The following is a 16,937-nucleotide window of genomic DNA, read 5'->3' as shown; positions in this document are numbered from 1 at the left end:
GGGGATGCAAGATGTTTTAGGCCTCAAAATGGGTCACAGTGGCAAGATGTTTAAGGAGCACTGCCTCATTGGATCCTAACTCAGTTCCCAGTGTGTACACCAGCCACAGACTCCAGTTTTAGACAAATGTGGCTATCTGTTTGACATACTATTAATATGGCACAGTGGCTCAGTGGTTCGCACTGCTGCCTCACAGCACCAGGGACCCAGTTCAATTCTAACCTCTGGCAAATGTCTGTGTGGAGTTTGCACATTCTGCCCTTTGCCTGCGTGGGCTTCCTCTAGGTGCCCCAGCTTCCTCCCACAGTCCAAAGATGTGCAGGTCGGGTGGATTGGCCATGGTAAATTAAGACCGTAAGACCATAAGACATAGGAGTGGAAGTAAGGCCATTCGACCCATCAAGTCCACTCCGCCATTTAAATCATGGCTGATGGGCATTTCAACTCCACTTCCCTGCACTTTCCCCGTAGCCCTTGATTCCTTCTGAGATCAAGAATTTGTCGATCTCTGCCTTGAAGGCATCCAACGTCCCGGCCTCCACTGCACTCCGTGGCAATGAATTCCACAAGCCCACCACTCTCTGGCTGAAGAAATGTCGTCTCATTTCAGTTTTAAATTTACCCCCTCTAATTTTAAAGCTGTGCCCACCGGTCCTAGTCTCCCCACCTAACGGAAACAACTTCCTAGCGTCCACCCCTTCTAAACCACACATTATCTTGTAAGTTTCTATCAGATCTCCCCTCAACCTTCTAAACTCTAATGAGCACAATCCCAGGATCCTTAGCCGTTCACCATATGTTAAACCTACCATTCCAGGGATGATCCGTGTGAATCTCCGCTGGACACGCTCCAGGGCAAGCATGTCCTTCCTGAGGTGTGGGGGCCAAATTGTCTGTCGTGTCCAGAGATGAGCAGGCTTCGTAAATGCTGGGTTACAGGGATAAGGCAGGTGCGATACTCTGCAAAGAGTTGGTGCTGACCTGATGGGCTGAATAGCCTCTATCAGTACTGCAGGGATTCTGTGGTATCAATTACAAAACTTACACTTCTAAGGGGTTAAGTACAGTAGAGAGGTTTGTGAGGGAATTACAATGGTAAGGCAGTAGGAACCTGAAGCTAAAACTGCTGGAACAGTGAAGACAAAGGAAAGTTAAGTACATTTAAGACGTCATTGGACAAGCATATGGAATAGTGTAGGTTAGATGGGCTTCAGATTGGTCTGGCTGGTCGGCACAACATCAAGGGCCGAAGGGCCTCTACTGTGCTGTAATGTTCTATGTTATATTCTATGAAATTAAGGATGTGGAAGAAGCCAGATTTGAAGGAATGAAAGAATCACAGAGAGTTTTAGATTTGGAGGGATTGACCAAGGTAAGGAGGAATGGGGCCAAGGAGGGCCTTGGACTGTGTAGCCAAAGACCCGAGTAATATTCTGGGCACCTGGATTCATATTCTGCCGTGACAGACGGTGGAATTTGAATGTAATTTAAAAATCTGGAATTAAGAGTCTAAACAATGACCACGAATCCATCGTTGACTGTCGGAAAAAGCCGTCTGGTTCACAAATGTCATTTAGGGAAGAAAACTGCTTTCCTTACCTGGTCTGGCCTACACGTGACTTCAGACCCACAGCAACATGGTTGACTCTTAACTGGCCTCTGGGCAAATAGGGAAGGGCAATAAATACTGGCTTAACCAGCAACGCCCCCACCCTGTGAATGAATAAATAAAAATTTTGTTTCCTGAATCCTTCAGTTCTCTGATCTTTCTTTTTGTTTCCTTCACTGCTTCATAGGAGGCACAGAGCGACCAGTTCACAAATTACAAAGTCTTTGGCTTATTGGTTAAAAGCAACAGCTTACAACAAGTGTTGAGCGAAACAACTGGTTTTCTTTTAGTTCCAAGTATTATTTACTGCAGAGACAAAGAGAGACTCTACCTTCCATTTCTGAGGCCTGAAGGCTTCCACGGTATCATTCACACCCACAAGCTGTTCACTTTCCCAGGAACAAGAGAGCTGTCGTCAGGCTGATGACCTGTAGCATCCACAACTAGTCACAATTCCACAAACCAATCAGCAACCACAGCATGTACTGCATGATACGGCCCAGTCCATAAGCAGCAGGAGGCTGACTTGGGTTTTCAACTTGTGAAAGAAATAGAAAACTGGGAAAGCTAAAGACAATTTCATTGCATTGAAGAAGGAGTGAATTAGCTGAGAGAATGTGTTTTGAACTTTAATTTCAAAAAGAGGCAAATTATTCCACAGGTAAGTCCATGTCATGGACAGAACATTACAGGTTCAATATCTGCCTCAGTTTCGAATACCTTCCACCCCAAGGTACCAACTTGAGGCAAGACATTTTGCTGAGGGGAATCAACAGATCTCCCATTGCTTCCTGGTATGTATGGTGATTAAAGCACTCTATTGGGTAGACAGGGGAAAATGAAATAATTGAATAGGCTAATGGCCTTACTAGAATGCAACAGGATAGAAATCATGCTTCAGTGATATGAAGCTCCAGACAGACCACATCTCAAGAGGAGTTTTGGACACCATGTCTTAGAAAGGATATTCTAACCTTGTAAATGTAGGTTTATCAGAATAATACTTCTAAAAACCGACAAGGGTGAAATAATGAAGAGAGATTACACAAACAAGGGCTGTAGCTGCTATAATTCAAAAATATTAAGGCATAAATTGACTGAAGATTTTAAAATAATAAGGGGAAAAGTCGTAAAAAGATGTTTCTGCTCATTTGAAAGTCTATGGCGGCGAGCGTCTTCAAAAAATTTGAGTCAGGCCTTTCAGGAATAATTGTTTTATACAAAGGGCGGCTGCATTTAGACCTTACTTCACAATTGTCAATTTTTTTTAAAAAATGATTGATTTATTTTTGTTAGCTGAGGGTGTCAAAGAATATAGAGCAAAGGTGGCTATACAGAGTTGGGTCACATATTGGCTATGATCTCACAAAGTGGCAGAACAGGCTTGAGAGACTAAATGGCCTCTTCCTGTTCCAATGTTCCGGCTGTTTCATTTGGTTTGGGAATTCTGAACGACACAGCATAAACGTAACATCAGGGCTAGGCCGATCTTGGGCACCGTCAGGAAGCAGCATTGTACACAGTGTGACCGAAGTCTGGAACTCTGACATCCAAAAAGGTTAAATTTCAATTGAAAGTTTCAGAACTGAGAGACTGGTAGATTTTCATTTGGCAAAATGAAGCAATATGGAATCAGGGCAGGTCAATGGAGTTTGGATTCAGTTTGTCCGTTATCTAAGTTAAAGGTAGAATAAGCTTAAGGAGCTGTAAGGCCTCCTATGATACAGAAACACCAGTTTGTGTGTGTCTGAGCAGTTTGCCTTCCTGCCATTACCTGTTCAATTGATTCAGTGATCCACTGGGGTTTAAATGAACAGAGAACAGTAAAATAATGTGAGAATTCATAGTGATAAGGAGATAGAGCCTTACAGTCATTACAAACGAGGGGGGCGTTCCATCAATAGTACTTAATCATCATCCATGAGTAATTCCTTCAATCTATATAAATATCATACTGAACAACAGTTAGATTGTCCTATTCCTATTAATAAAATATAATACTTGAGGCATTTGGAGCCTGAAGAGCATATGAAGCAGACACAGGGCACACAGTAATTCCATCAGAATTATAAAGCAATCAAATAGAGAGAAAATAACATCTAAAATCCAGGTTCACCTATTTTAGTTCTACTGTAAAAATTTGGCCCAATATAATTTAAAAAATTAATATAACGAAAAGCATCATATTAAGTTGTCAAAACATAGTCTTTGAAATTAACCTCGAGCTACAGGGAAAATTTGGCAATATTCTACAGTGGTGTATGAATAATATGTTTTCCAGGAGCAAAGCAGAGTCCTCCCACTGAAATACTAATGCACACCTTTTTTTTATCTTTTCCGAATAAAGGCAAAAGTCTATGGTATTTGCATGCAATAGAAAACACCCTGACCTATGTATCGTACACACATTGTTTGTGCATCTTATATCATGAAAAAACAAATACTTTATTCTTCCTGTAATTTAAGGTATTATAACGGGCACCCTTGCATTTAGTCTTCACATCGTCAACTGTTTCACTCCTCACCAGTGATTTCTTTGCTGACATTTACAGTAGCATGTCGATGTCCTTTGGTTTACTACTAATCGGAAACAAAGGCACCCAATGACATGAATCAGTTTCAATTGTGGGTTGACTGCTGATCACAAGTTTTATTGACCATAACTGATATGTGTCAGAGTAGTCAGTTCATCTTATGTCCGTTGAGATTATCATGGGTTTTATATCACATTGATGTTGCCAATTGAAAATACTATTGTATCTGAGCCCGAGTACATACTGAGTTAATTTGGTTACATTGCTTTATTTTAAAGTTCTGTCTTTCTCAGTTTGAAGAGATTAAAGCAAGACATCATCACCTTGAAACCTCTATGTGATGTACACGCTTCACAAATAATGTTCATTAAAACATTCAAATAGGCCGGCTCCATCATTCAATTGGATTATTGATGATCCCAGCTCAACTTCATCTTCCCACGCTTTGCTCTAAATTCCTTCAAAACCTCACTGAACAAAAGAAAACTATCAGAAAATTTATACAGAGATAGTAGGAACTGCCGATGCTGGAGAATCTGCTGTGTTCATTCAGCTTCACACCATGTTATCAGAAAATTTAAAATGATGCACAAAGACAGCCTTCTGGAGGGAATTTCAGATTTCCCCCGTCTTCTGTATAGACAGCTGCTCCTGCTCAGCTTGGGTTCCAATATTAAGTATTAATCTTTTGTTCTGGATTCACCCCAAGAGGAAACAGTTCCTCTATATTTATCCTAATGAATCTATTCATCATGTTAAATATTTTGTTGAGATCAATGTGGACCATCTAAACTGAAGAGATAAGCTATGTCCAGACAACCTGTCTCCATAACTTGACTCTTTAAGCCCTGCAATCATTCTGGTGAATCTACAATTTACCTCCTCAAAAGGCCTTCTTCTCTGAGGCATGCTGACCAAAACTGAACATTGAATTCCAGATGCAGTCTGGCCAAGCTTCATGAATTTGAACTGCCTTGAGATAAAAGCAATCTTTTCTACTTGAACTCTATCCTGTAATGGTCTGTTTGTCTTGACACACCAATCTTTTAAAGCTCCTGGTCTCATCATTAAGGAGATCGGCCTCAGACTTGTCCACATTGCGATGCTTTGACGCATTCCCCTTCTTTTTGTTTCTGCGCTGTATCCTCCTGACTTTTGAAGAGATAACTCGGTGAAAAGGCAGAATTTCCTATTGACAGCTTTGTTTTTTTCAAATATTATTGAAATTACAACTTCTCCCTGGCATACAGTCCTTCACGGGAAACTCAGCCGGTACAAGAATCGGACTCACACTATTGGTATCATTTTGCATCCCAAACCAGCCATCCAGCCAACTCAGCTAACCAACCAAGTATATGCTGAAATATTTCAAGTTGAATGTAATGGAAAGTGCATTAGAATTCAACTTTCCTCCTTACAGCATATTCCGCTCTGAGGCATCTCAGAGCAATTTCCGTACTATTAGTATTTACTTCATACATACCGTGCCAAACATACAACCTTCGGGAATCTGTGTCGTTTTGGCCACTAGGGTAGAATAGCTGAAAGGCTATGGTGATCCTTCCCCAGTACCATCTTTATTTTATATCCACCAAAGGCTCAGGCAGTACAAAAACTGTCTGGTTTGGAATTGAATGACACAGACCAGTCTGTGATATGTTATCGGATCTAAGTGATGAAGAAGACATTACTAGTAATCTCTGCATGCCAGATTAAAGGAAGGAATGGGAATCAGAGCTACCCACAACCACTGCTCATAAGTGATATCTCTTTTCAAAAGGTTGCTATGCACAGTCACTCGGAGATATCAAGAGCTGCAGATGTTGGAGTCAGAGTCAACACAGTGTGGAGCTGGAGGAACATGAGAGGTCGGGCAGCATAAGAGGAGCAGAAAAATTGACGTTTCAGATTTACAGCCCTGATAGAATGTATGGTCACTATTCTGTGCCCTGTGATGCTCCCACTGAGAACAAGTCAATTCTTGGTCTCATGACACTCCTGCAAATAGTGGGTGCTCAATTGGAGAACCAAATCCTGGCAGCTGGTGTTCTTTCTCAAATGTTGGCCTCATATAAGATGTGTGAAAGATACGCGAGCCCTCCGATGTTTGTTGGATGAGTGTGCATTCTGCTACATTCAAATACCATGACTCTTAACCTTAATCTTGAATAACTTATACAAAGGGATAATGCAATGATGCACATTAGTATTTAAGACTGCAGACTCAGCTTTACTCGTGAAAAAATACATTGCTCATACTTTGCAGTACAGCCTCATTTTAGCTTGTAATTTAATTGTAAAAGGCTACGTTTTGACTAATCATCGTTTCTTAACATAGAACTTCTATTTCACTCCACAAGAAAGGATCTTCAATGCAGCTGAAAGCTGGGTGAACTTCGCTTTGAAATGGTATTATTTCTCTGTCATTTGATTGTGATTGGTTCATCATGAACCACAGCTCTGGTAAATGCCAGTGTCTTCAGTCAGGGAAAAGGATTGGTTTTGTGCCTTCATACATGTGTTCCAATATGGTTATGAAATGCAATGGCGATATTAAAAAGACACATCCACCAGCTCTGCCTATTGGATGTCACAGTCATTCAAATTCACTCACAAGTAATTGGCTACAGCCAGTCATCAAGCATCAATGGGCAGGAGTCTCTTGCTTCTGTCAGGGAGGATCATTCACTCTTCAAACACCAATAAAACATGTCACTCAATGATACAAACTCATCTGATGTTTGTGTGATAGTTCAATAGAATAAAGCACTTTGTTTTCTTTGCCAGAAATTCTTCACTGAACTATAACCCACATTAACCATCAAGATTGTGAGAGTGTTGGGTAGAAATTACATGTAATTCATTCATTTTATTACAGCATCTGGTACTTTCATAACTTTTCTTTCCACTGGTAGATAGGTCAACACATTGAAATATCAAGCACTACTCTGGTTTGAGAAGCTCCAGGCTTCTGTAAATAATAATAAATACAGATAAAATAAGGCCAGCCTCCTCCTCCCATCCAATCGCCACTCCAAATACAATGAGCATCTCTGTATTTTAGATCATAGGATGACTCTGTAAAGCTGCACCTACTCATCCAAATTACACTTAAATGCTCGATGTACCCCACATTATTAAAAAGCATGTAATTTGTATTATCATGACTTCTGCAAAGTGAAGCATGGTGTTTAGTTATGAAATATGGTTGTAATCTCATCATTTTTCGAAATGAAATTATACTATGTCCAATATTATAGAAGCCACTGGAGAATCCTCATGCAACAGAATTCCTCTTCTTTCATTTTTAAAAAGATGAACAATACATAGTGCCTAATAGTGCATCAAACATTTCAGGAATAGATTGTAAAATTTGAAAGTTACGAATATTAGCTTCAAATCACACAGCTGTTGAGAAAATATAACTGGAGCCAACTCTCCGACAGAAATCCACAAATAACTTGCCTTTATATAATCTCTCTCTGAGCTTCAGGACATCTCCAAAGCATTTTTTTCAGCCAAATAAGTACAATATTTGGTGAAGGCCAAACCTGAACTTAATTTCTCACCCAATAAAAAGTACCTCTGACATTGCAGCACTCCTTCAAGACTGCAGTGAAACGTGCTCATATCTCGAGAAAGTGACTTGAATCGACAACCTTTTGACTCAATGGTGATATTTCTACTAAGCCAACACAGTAACAATGGAATCTGTCATGTACCTTCACATCACAGCTATTTCTTTTCTCCGTGACTTCATCTTGATTGGCAGCTTGTAAACAGTCAGCACCATACAATACTAGCATAGTAAGTGGCTCCCTACACTCAGAATAGAGAATCTCGAATGAGGATGCAAGTAGATGCCTTAAAGTGGATGCTCCAACTGGAATCTACAAGATACAGTGCAGTAACGCAACAACATTTCTTCAAAGGTTTCTCCAGAACCCACAACATCTACCAACCAGCAGGGCAAGGACAGCAGGCACATGGGGGCATCACTTCTCAGTTTCCCTCCAATCTTCGGATGTACACACAATCCTGACATGAAAATGTTGCCATTCCATCATCTTTACTGATTGAGAATTCTGCAGCTCCCTCCTTATCATCGCTTTGGGAATACTGTGGTTTTGGAAGGCAGCTCAGGAGCATTTGCTCATGAGCAATTAATGCTGGCCCCGTATCAGTGATGCCCACATTCAATAAATAAATAATATTTTAAAAAGAGGCATTCAGAATGAATCACCTCTCTTGCCACCCACTTTGCCAATTGTGTTTCTAGGGCAACCCAAGCAGCACAATGAAAGCAAGATGCTCTGAGGCAGGAGGAATGAAGTAGTTTAAAATGGGAAATATTTGCAGTGGTGCAGAGAAAAGACTGGCAAGTGGGGCAGATCAGAAATCTCTTTCCGCCAGTCAACCCAGGCATAATGGATTGAATGCACTCATTCTGTGCTGTACAATTTTATGATTTTAACCATTGTGGAAAGTGGATGGCAAAGCACAAAGCCATCTATACAAAGTCTAAGTGCTTCAACAAGCAGCTAGGCTGCCACATTACTTTCTGATTTATTGTGCAATTCCATTTCTTTGGTTTAATAGCTTTTTTAAAAAATAAATCTGTATGTACTTGCAATGTGTTCTGCAAAACCCACAGCAATTGCTATTCTCCTTCCTTTGAAGTTATAAGCAGTTTTATGACAAGGTACGAGAGGCAAGCAAAATCAATAAGGCCATACAAAGCAACCAATTCTGTTCAGGCCAGCATTCATTTCCTCAATCTGAATACACCTTTTACTTTCCCTCACCATGATACAGTACATTCCACATGCACCCACAAAAAAACTATTCATTTCCTGAGTTAGATGCTATAACACTTAAAAGACACTTAGAATCGTACATGAACAGGAAAGATTTGGAGAGTTATGGACCAGGAGCAGGCAGGTGGGACTAGTTTAGCTCGAAAATATGTTTGGCACGGGCTGGTTTGACTGAAGAGTCTGTTTCCATGCTGTATGATTCTATAACTCTGTTTCTCAAGCAGTTCTCAGAAATATTATAAAAAGATTGAATCTAAAATGAGAAGAACAAAAGGTACTCATATACTCCTTTTTCCTCTCTCCAAGTTTAATAAGTGACACCGAGCAAATAAGAGTCACAATTTTGGCTATTTGATCTGAGCTTACAAGCTAAGAGATTCTGGACAGCAGCAGGAAGAGGGGTCAACCTATGTGCAGTTGGATGATGGATGTTAGAACGGAATATAGGAACATGTCATTTGAGAGCAACAGAAAGCCATTCAGCCCTTTAACTCTGCTCCACCATTCAGTGGCTGATCTGCTTGTGGACTCAAGCCCCTCTGTCCCTTTTCCCCAAGCCCTCGTCTCCCACATCTATCAAAAAACCATCGAACTCAACCTAGAATAAAGTCAATGTTACAGCCGCCAATACTTTTTGGGGAAGAGAATTCCAGAGACCCATACCCCTCTGATGGAAATCCTCCTCGTCTCCATCATAGAAAGAAGACCTCCTGTTCTTAAATTGTACCCCCTTTTTTGAGATTCCCTCACGAGAGGAAACATTTTCCCTGTACACAATGTATCAAGTCCCCTCAGGATTTTATATATTGCCATAGGATCAATTCTCATTCTTCTGAGTTCCAACTGGTACAGATCCGACCTTTCCTCACAGGAGAACCCTATCTTCCCAGGAACAGGTCACAGAGTGGTGTCACAGAATGGCTGCCAACAAACCACAACCGATGTATGAGGGTGGCATAAGACAGACAGAATTGGCACACCATGACAGCAGGTCTCCTGGCAGGAGCGGCTACAAGCAGCAGCTTAATAAGAAGGTGCACTCACAATCTACCGGCAAGTTTCTGAAAATTTGCTCCGAGTGAGTGAATGAGAGCAGGCTGCACAGTGTGGTGTTTACACCATTTTCCTTTCACTCACTATACAGATCAATCATTGGATATTAGCTGCAGCTCAGTGGGTTTCACTCCAACCGTTAAGACAGAATGTCATTGTTCAAGTCAGGATCTGTAGACCTGAGAAGAAAATCTCGGCTAACATACCCAGTGCTCCATTGTTGGAGGTGCTGACCTTTGGATGATACCATTCGAACCAACACTTGGAAATTGTGGCTTCAGGTGTCCAGTTGTTAAATACTCATATTCCCTCTCAGGTAATATAATGCCTCTGTTGTCAAGCAGAGTTATCCTGGTGTTTTGGTCAATACTAAGCTCTGAACTGATATTACTGAAGGGGTTTTCTGGTCACTGTGATGTTGCCGTTTGTGAGATCTCACTGTGCACATATGGACTGCCGTGTTTCCACATTATGACAGTGACTCCAATTCTCAACTATTCTCTTGGCCAGAAGTTGTTTGGGATATCCTAAAGCTGTGAAATGCACAATGTTAAGAAAGAAAGCCTTCTCTTTCTTCCCTTTCATGACCTCAGGACATTCCAAAGCACTTTACAGCCAATGAAGTATTTTGGCAGTAATCAGTTGGTAATACAGAACTTGAAAAAAATACATTTTGTTTATCCTTTTCATCTTGCACTTATTGGGGCAATTTGCAAGAAGTGAAGGGAAAAGCTGTACACAAAGAGAGTGCTGATTCATTTGGAAGTGGAACCACATCAATATTTAGGAACAGGTACAGCAAATGGTTGAAGTAAAGATGAATAAAGCAATTACAGTGGACTCTGAGGTGTTTCCACAGGGAAAACACCAGGACTCACTTCTTATTTACTATAATAGTTGATCGTTTTACATTGTATTTGATGCGAATTGTCCTGTTAAGTGCAAGTTGAAAAGCTGTAGCAATATATGCCTTTTCTCAGCAGTATTCATATTTTGGAAGTGTAGTCACTATTGCAATGTCAGGAAATGTAGCAGTCAATTTAGGCACAGCAAACTGCTACAGTTAACAAAGCAATAGCGAGAAAAATTCATTCCCTCCACCAGTGATGGGAAGTAGCAGCTGTGCACATCATCTACAAAATCCCCTGCATAAATTCACCAAGGCTCTTTAGAAACCAACACTTTCATAAATACTACCATCTAGAAAGATAAGGGCAGCAAATTTATGGGAATACCACCACCTGCAAGTTGCCCTCCAAGCCATGGTTCAAGAAGGCAGCTCACCAACACCTTGTCAAGGGCAGCTATGAGTGGGCAATAAATACTGGCCAGCCAGCAGCAGCTCCATTCTAAGAATGAATACAAAAAAACCCCAGGTAATTTATTCAGTGCCAGTTCTTCCTTTCTTTAATGACTATTTAAAGTCTCTATTGATGGTATAACTAAAGCAGCACAAGCCCTTGTTTCCAACTGCTGCATCAAACACAGAGTTCAAAATGTGCAACCAGAATTAATGACTGAACAGGCAGCCAAGTCAATATTTAGGAATCGGTTCAGCAAGTGGTCAAAGTAAGGATGAATAAAGCATTCACTGGAACAGAGTGGGCACATGGGATCAAGACTCATGTCCACGTAGAGGGTAAAATCTTTATCTAAAAACGTTGGTTAGAGTGAGTGGCAACTGTTTGCCTTTATTCACGTCTTTAATGGATGCTAAGGCATGTCTCAGAAACTGATACTGCAATAACAAGTAGATAATAGCAAGGGGAAGAGGTAGGTTTTCATCAGACTGATGTTCTATGTCATTAGCGAACTTCTGGAAGAGCTTTACATTCTACTTCAATATTCAAAGGATGGACCAAAACCTCTCCAAAGTAACGCCACTGATTATATCAAATGATTATATCAAATATCACAAGGTACACACACACACACACACACACACACACACACACAGTATCCATATTGTAATTTCCACGTCATTTTCACTGTGATTGTGTTGAAGGTCAAAAGGCATGGAATTGTCACAGCAAACCTCAAACTGCTGAATTCTGGCAGAAATCCAAGAATCATCCCAACTGAAATAAACTGCACCTTTCAATCTGTAAAGACATGTCACAGCACAGGAGTTGACATAGGTGCAGTTGGAATTTTGAGTTTTATCATTAAGAGAATAAAAATGTCTCATGATTTTAATTTGTCAGACCAACTTGCAGAGAAATCACGTACTACACATCTGGCATGATAGTAAAATAACAGTGGGGCACATAGATGCTCTACAACAGAGATAACAAGGTGTAGAGCTGGATGTACACAGCAGGCCAAGCAACATCAGAGGAGCAGGAAGGCTGATGTTTCAAGCCAAGACCCTTCTTCAGAAATCTTTGACATGATTTTGGAATATCGTGGAAATTTGCAGCAATGGAAGGAGAGCATTTGGCCCAGCGCATCTTTGCCAGCCAAATTAAAACTTTCAAGTTGAATCCTGTTTTCCATCTCTTGGCCCTCTACATTAATGTTAGTTCAAATACAGATCCAAGTTATTTTTAAACTCTAGCAGCTTTGATGTCTTCAGTTGCAAAACTTTATGGGCCCTCTCGACACTCTAAATATTTTGTCCCATCCTCTCCTAAAAACACTGCTTCGTGTTTTTGGCTGCAAAGTAAGTGACCACAGTCTCAGCCAAGAAACCAATCAGTCAGTACCTTGTATTATCATGGGAGGTGGAGACAGAACACTGGGCTTAGCCAGGATCTGTACTTCCATTAGCATTGCACACACCACACAGAGTTCCCAATTTAATAAAGAAAAGTTCTAATTATGTGGATTATGCTGGCAAAGTCACCATTTTATTGCCCATTTTTATGAACTATTTGCTACACTACTTCAGAAGGCAAGTAAGGGTTAACTGCCTCAGGGCTGAATTACACAAGACTCTGGGTTCCCCACCTCTATGACTAAAAGCACAGAGGTGGGGAAGTCTGCCAAGCTCTGCAACCATCTGATGGGTTGATTGCTCCACTTATACATGAAGATGTCCTGCCTCAGAGAGATTCAGGCCAGTAAGAGATTGGCAGCATTCCAGCACTGTACCAGCAGCACCACCAGAAGACGTGGTCATTACTGGTATTGCACTTGGGACTTAGACAATTGTTCCAGATTCAGCTCACCAAGTGAGAAGAATTGGTAGGCCCTAGTGAGGATATGTTGGGGAGTTGGGGTGTTGTCAGAATTTTGAAGACTGGTGATAAGCAAGGCATTACGTATGATCCTCTAATGGGAGCATGGGCTAATTTAGAAGAGACAGTCACCATCTGCCACCCCACCCTCAAAGCCAGCCCCAACACAGCTACCTGCTGGGTATTTGGCGTAAGGCCTCTCCAGCCATTTAAATCCCAATGATACCGCACCCTCCCACCTCGACTTATTGTCTAATAACAACAGCATGTATGCATCTTGCATTGGTAAAAGTAAAACGTCTCACAATATTTCATAGGAGGAATGATCTAATCAAACGTGACACTGGCAATATCAACACAGGTAACCGCTCTGGTATTTTATAACCAATAATGTAAAGGAGAACATGGTCGGGGGGGGGGGGTGGTAAAGGAGTGGTGAGGTTTATGGAAGAAATTCCAGAGCTTAAGGCATTGTCAGCTGAAGGCATGGTCACCAGTTATGGAGCACCAATAGACACGAAGACAGACTTTGTGAAGCATGGAGATTTTCATTATCTGTCCCAAGGAAAATAGCATCATCATCACAGATATGATCATTATTGGTAAACGTTGATACAGTGTTGCATTCAGCCAGTGAACTTAGAGAACCAATAGAGAGAAATCCAACAAATGCACAGGCCACGCATGCAAAATCTAAACTCAACAGGGATCATGAGGTCAAAGGGAGAGTCAACCCACAAAGGTTCTCAACACCAGAGAATAAGCCAGAAAATTACAAATCAAAGTAGTGTGTGTGACATGATCAATCAGTAAGAAACTATTTTTAAAGGGACATGGTGTCTTCTCCTCAAAGACTTCCACTGCATCCAACAATTGGAGTCTTGTGGAACACAACTGCAGCAGCTCTTCATAACTGGATAGCAGAGCAGCGCATCTCCAGACTATGACAGAATCTCATCCTGGCAAATAATGCTTTTAGTTTATTCCATCATCCTTAATCACAATATGTTTTACTCATGTAGGAGCAAGTCACATCAAAATAAATTAACATTTTCCCACGATTTACTCACAGCGTACCCTTCAAATCCCATTATTCTTTTATTTTTAACAAAATATCTGGAGTGAAGCTTGAGGCAAATATAGAACTGAATAAGATTCCCCCTCCCACATTGTGGCGTACATTATCAAGTTTCCAGTTAAGCGATACATAAATGTTTCAGAAATCCTCACTGGGCCTTGTTCGGAAAGGGTTGCCTTTTCATCCTCCTTGCAGCCAGGATAGCTGGGAGAGACATCACTCCTGCGTCTCAGACAATCTTTCCGAAAATACTGTTATTACTACATCATAGATCAGCCAGCTCGAGGTCTCCCCCGTTTAATCCTGGTTAATTTTAGAATTGAAATCTATCAATTAAAGCGTCTCCCAGCAAAACTGCTTCGAATTACCAGATCTGCAGCATCTATTGCTTTGTCATCAACAGGCACTTGTCAGCCCATCAATCAAGGGGTTAAATTTAAAATAGCCCCGGTTGTTTGGGGCGTGCGAGCCAGTGAGCATCCGGCAGTAAGGGAACAGCGTCAGAGGGCTGCAAGCTAACGGGGTCCGAATCATGTTGCCAAACCACTGCCCGGGTGTGGAGTCACTGCATTTGTCACATCCAAGTCCCCCCTCACGTCTCTAGGCTCTCTTTGCAACACAGCAGCAACAACCTGCACAGAGTGGGTCAAACAAGATCTCCAGTTTGCACTTCCTCAGAAGCGAGACTCGGAGCTATTACCTTCTTGACAGCTTTCCACTAGAATTAGCTGTTTAACCATCTTAGTCACTGGCCTGATATTCTCTGGTCGGGCACTTTTTTTGCCGAAACAGAACAGTGCAAACCTCCAGAACCACCTTTCCCCTTATACTAACTGATTCTGTGCGTTGTATCTCAACCGTGGATTCGCTGCAAACCATCTGCAATCTCTTGCCCGGTTGATAGGGAATCTAGGATTCCCAGTATTGACCTTATCTATCCTCAACGTCCAATCTGCGCTGTTAGGAGCAGAAAGCGCCGGCTTGTGAAGCTACGGGATGCAGGGGAGCTGTCTGAGGGAGAGAGAACGCACTATTCAGGCTAATGCTACATTCCCACCGATTGCACTGTATCAAGAGTCGCTAACAGCATCGGTCAAGATAGGAGAGCCCATATTGAACAACAGACCAAACTCCCTCCCCTCCTACTCCACAATAACAGGACATTTGCAAAACACACACACACAAAAAAAACGCAGGCACATTCAGATCAGCCAATGGAACGGTGTGTAAAGGGTACTCACTCGCTTTGCCTTGTTTCGGCCTTTGCAACAGCTTCTGCACTGCAGCCACATCTTCGGTTTTGACAGCTTGCAGTAATTCCTGATCTTTCCCCATGGCTTGTTGATGTGTGTGTGTATCCGATGCATCTTAGGTTTTAGGAGCTGGAGCGAGAGAGAGACACACACACACACACACAGAGGGAGGAAGACTATGCCTGGCAGTGTGTGTGCATAGAGGCAGGGACAGGAGGAGAACGACCGATGTGAGGTTGGATGAGCACAGCAGGCCAAACAGCATCTAAGGAGCACAAAAGCTGACGTTTCGGGCCTAGACCCTTCATCAGAGAGGGGGATGGGGAGAGGGAACTGGAATAAATAGGGAGAGAGGGGGAGGCGGACCGAAGATGGAGAGTAAAGATAGGTGGAGAGGACAGTATAGGTGGGGAGGTAGGGCGGGGATAGGTCAGTCCAGGGAAGACGGACAGGTCAAGGAGGTGGGATGAGGTTAGTAGGTAGATGGGGGTGCGGCTTGGGGTGGGAGGAAGGGATGGGTGAGAGGAAGAACCGGTTAGGGAGGCAGAGACAGGTTGGACTGGTTTTGGGATGCAGTGGGTGGGGGGAAGAGCTGGGCTGGTTGTGTGGTGCAGTGGGGGGAGGGGACGAACTGGGCTGGTTTAGGGATGCGGTGGGGGAAGGGGAGATTTAGCATCCCTAAACCAGCCCAGTTCGTCCCCTCCCCCCACTGCACCACACAACCAGCCCAGCCCAGCTCTCCCCCACCCGCCACCCACCCACTGCATCCCAAAACCAGTCCAACCTGTCTCTGCCTCCCTAACCGGTTCTTCCTCTCACCCATCCCTTCCTCCCACCCCAAGCCGCACCTCCATCTACCTACTAACCTCATCCCACCTCCTTGACCTGTCCGTCTTCCCTGGACTGACCTATCCCCTCCCTACCTCCCCACCTATACTCTCCTCCCCACCTATCTTCTTTACTCTCCATCTTCGGTCCGCCTCCCCCTCTCTCCCCATCCCCCTCTCTGATGAAGGGTCTAGGCCCGAAACGTCAGCTTTTGTGCTCCTGAGATGCTGCTTGGCCTGCTGTGTTCATCCAGCCTCACATTTTATTATCTTGGAATTCTCCAGCATCTGCAGTTCCCATTATCTCAGCTCTCTCTCCCCTTCCCCACCCCGGATTATTGCAAATAAAAAGGACAACACAAAATCCTCCTTTGCTGTCCTCCCCCGAGAGCCTGGTGGCTGCACTAAGTACACAGCGGCGATGCCATGGTTCTTCAGTCCGTCCTCACTCCCATCGCGTTTCGCAGCCGCTGCCTCACGCTCTCTCTCTCTCTCTCTCCACAAGAGCTGAGATCTGCTTTCAATGCTCCTCCCCTGCCGCATGGCGGAGGAAGATTGTACAGGAGTCAAATCATCACATCCCTCTC

The 16,937-nt window shown here is 42.7% G+C and overlaps 1 long non-coding RNA gene across 2 annotated transcripts in view; it reads right to left on the bottom strand.

Annotated features, from left to right (window-relative positions):
• LOC132207709 (uncharacterized) overlaps positions 1-15,975 on the bottom strand; it is a 49,820-nt gene extending 33,845 nt beyond the window's left edge. For both annotated transcript variants that reach the window (XR_009443723.1, XR_009443724.1), the window contains exon 1: positions 15,512-15,975. This is a non-coding gene — a long non-coding RNA (uncharacterized LOC132207709). The remainder of the gene's footprint in view (positions 1-15,511) is intronic.
• Positions 15,976-16,937: the final 962 nt, after the last annotated feature.

The sequence above is a fragment of the Stegostoma tigrinum genome, unplaced genomic scaffold (assembly GCF_030684315.1).
Source record: "Stegostoma tigrinum isolate sSteTig4 unplaced genomic scaffold, sSteTig4.hap1 scaffold_127, whole genome shotgun sequence".
NCBI lineage: Eukaryota > Metazoa > Chordata > Chondrichthyes > Orectolobiformes > Stegostomatidae > Stegostoma > Stegostoma tigrinum.
Note: the sequence above shows the minus strand (reverse complement) of the source record. Positions and strands in the feature narration are given on the sequence as shown.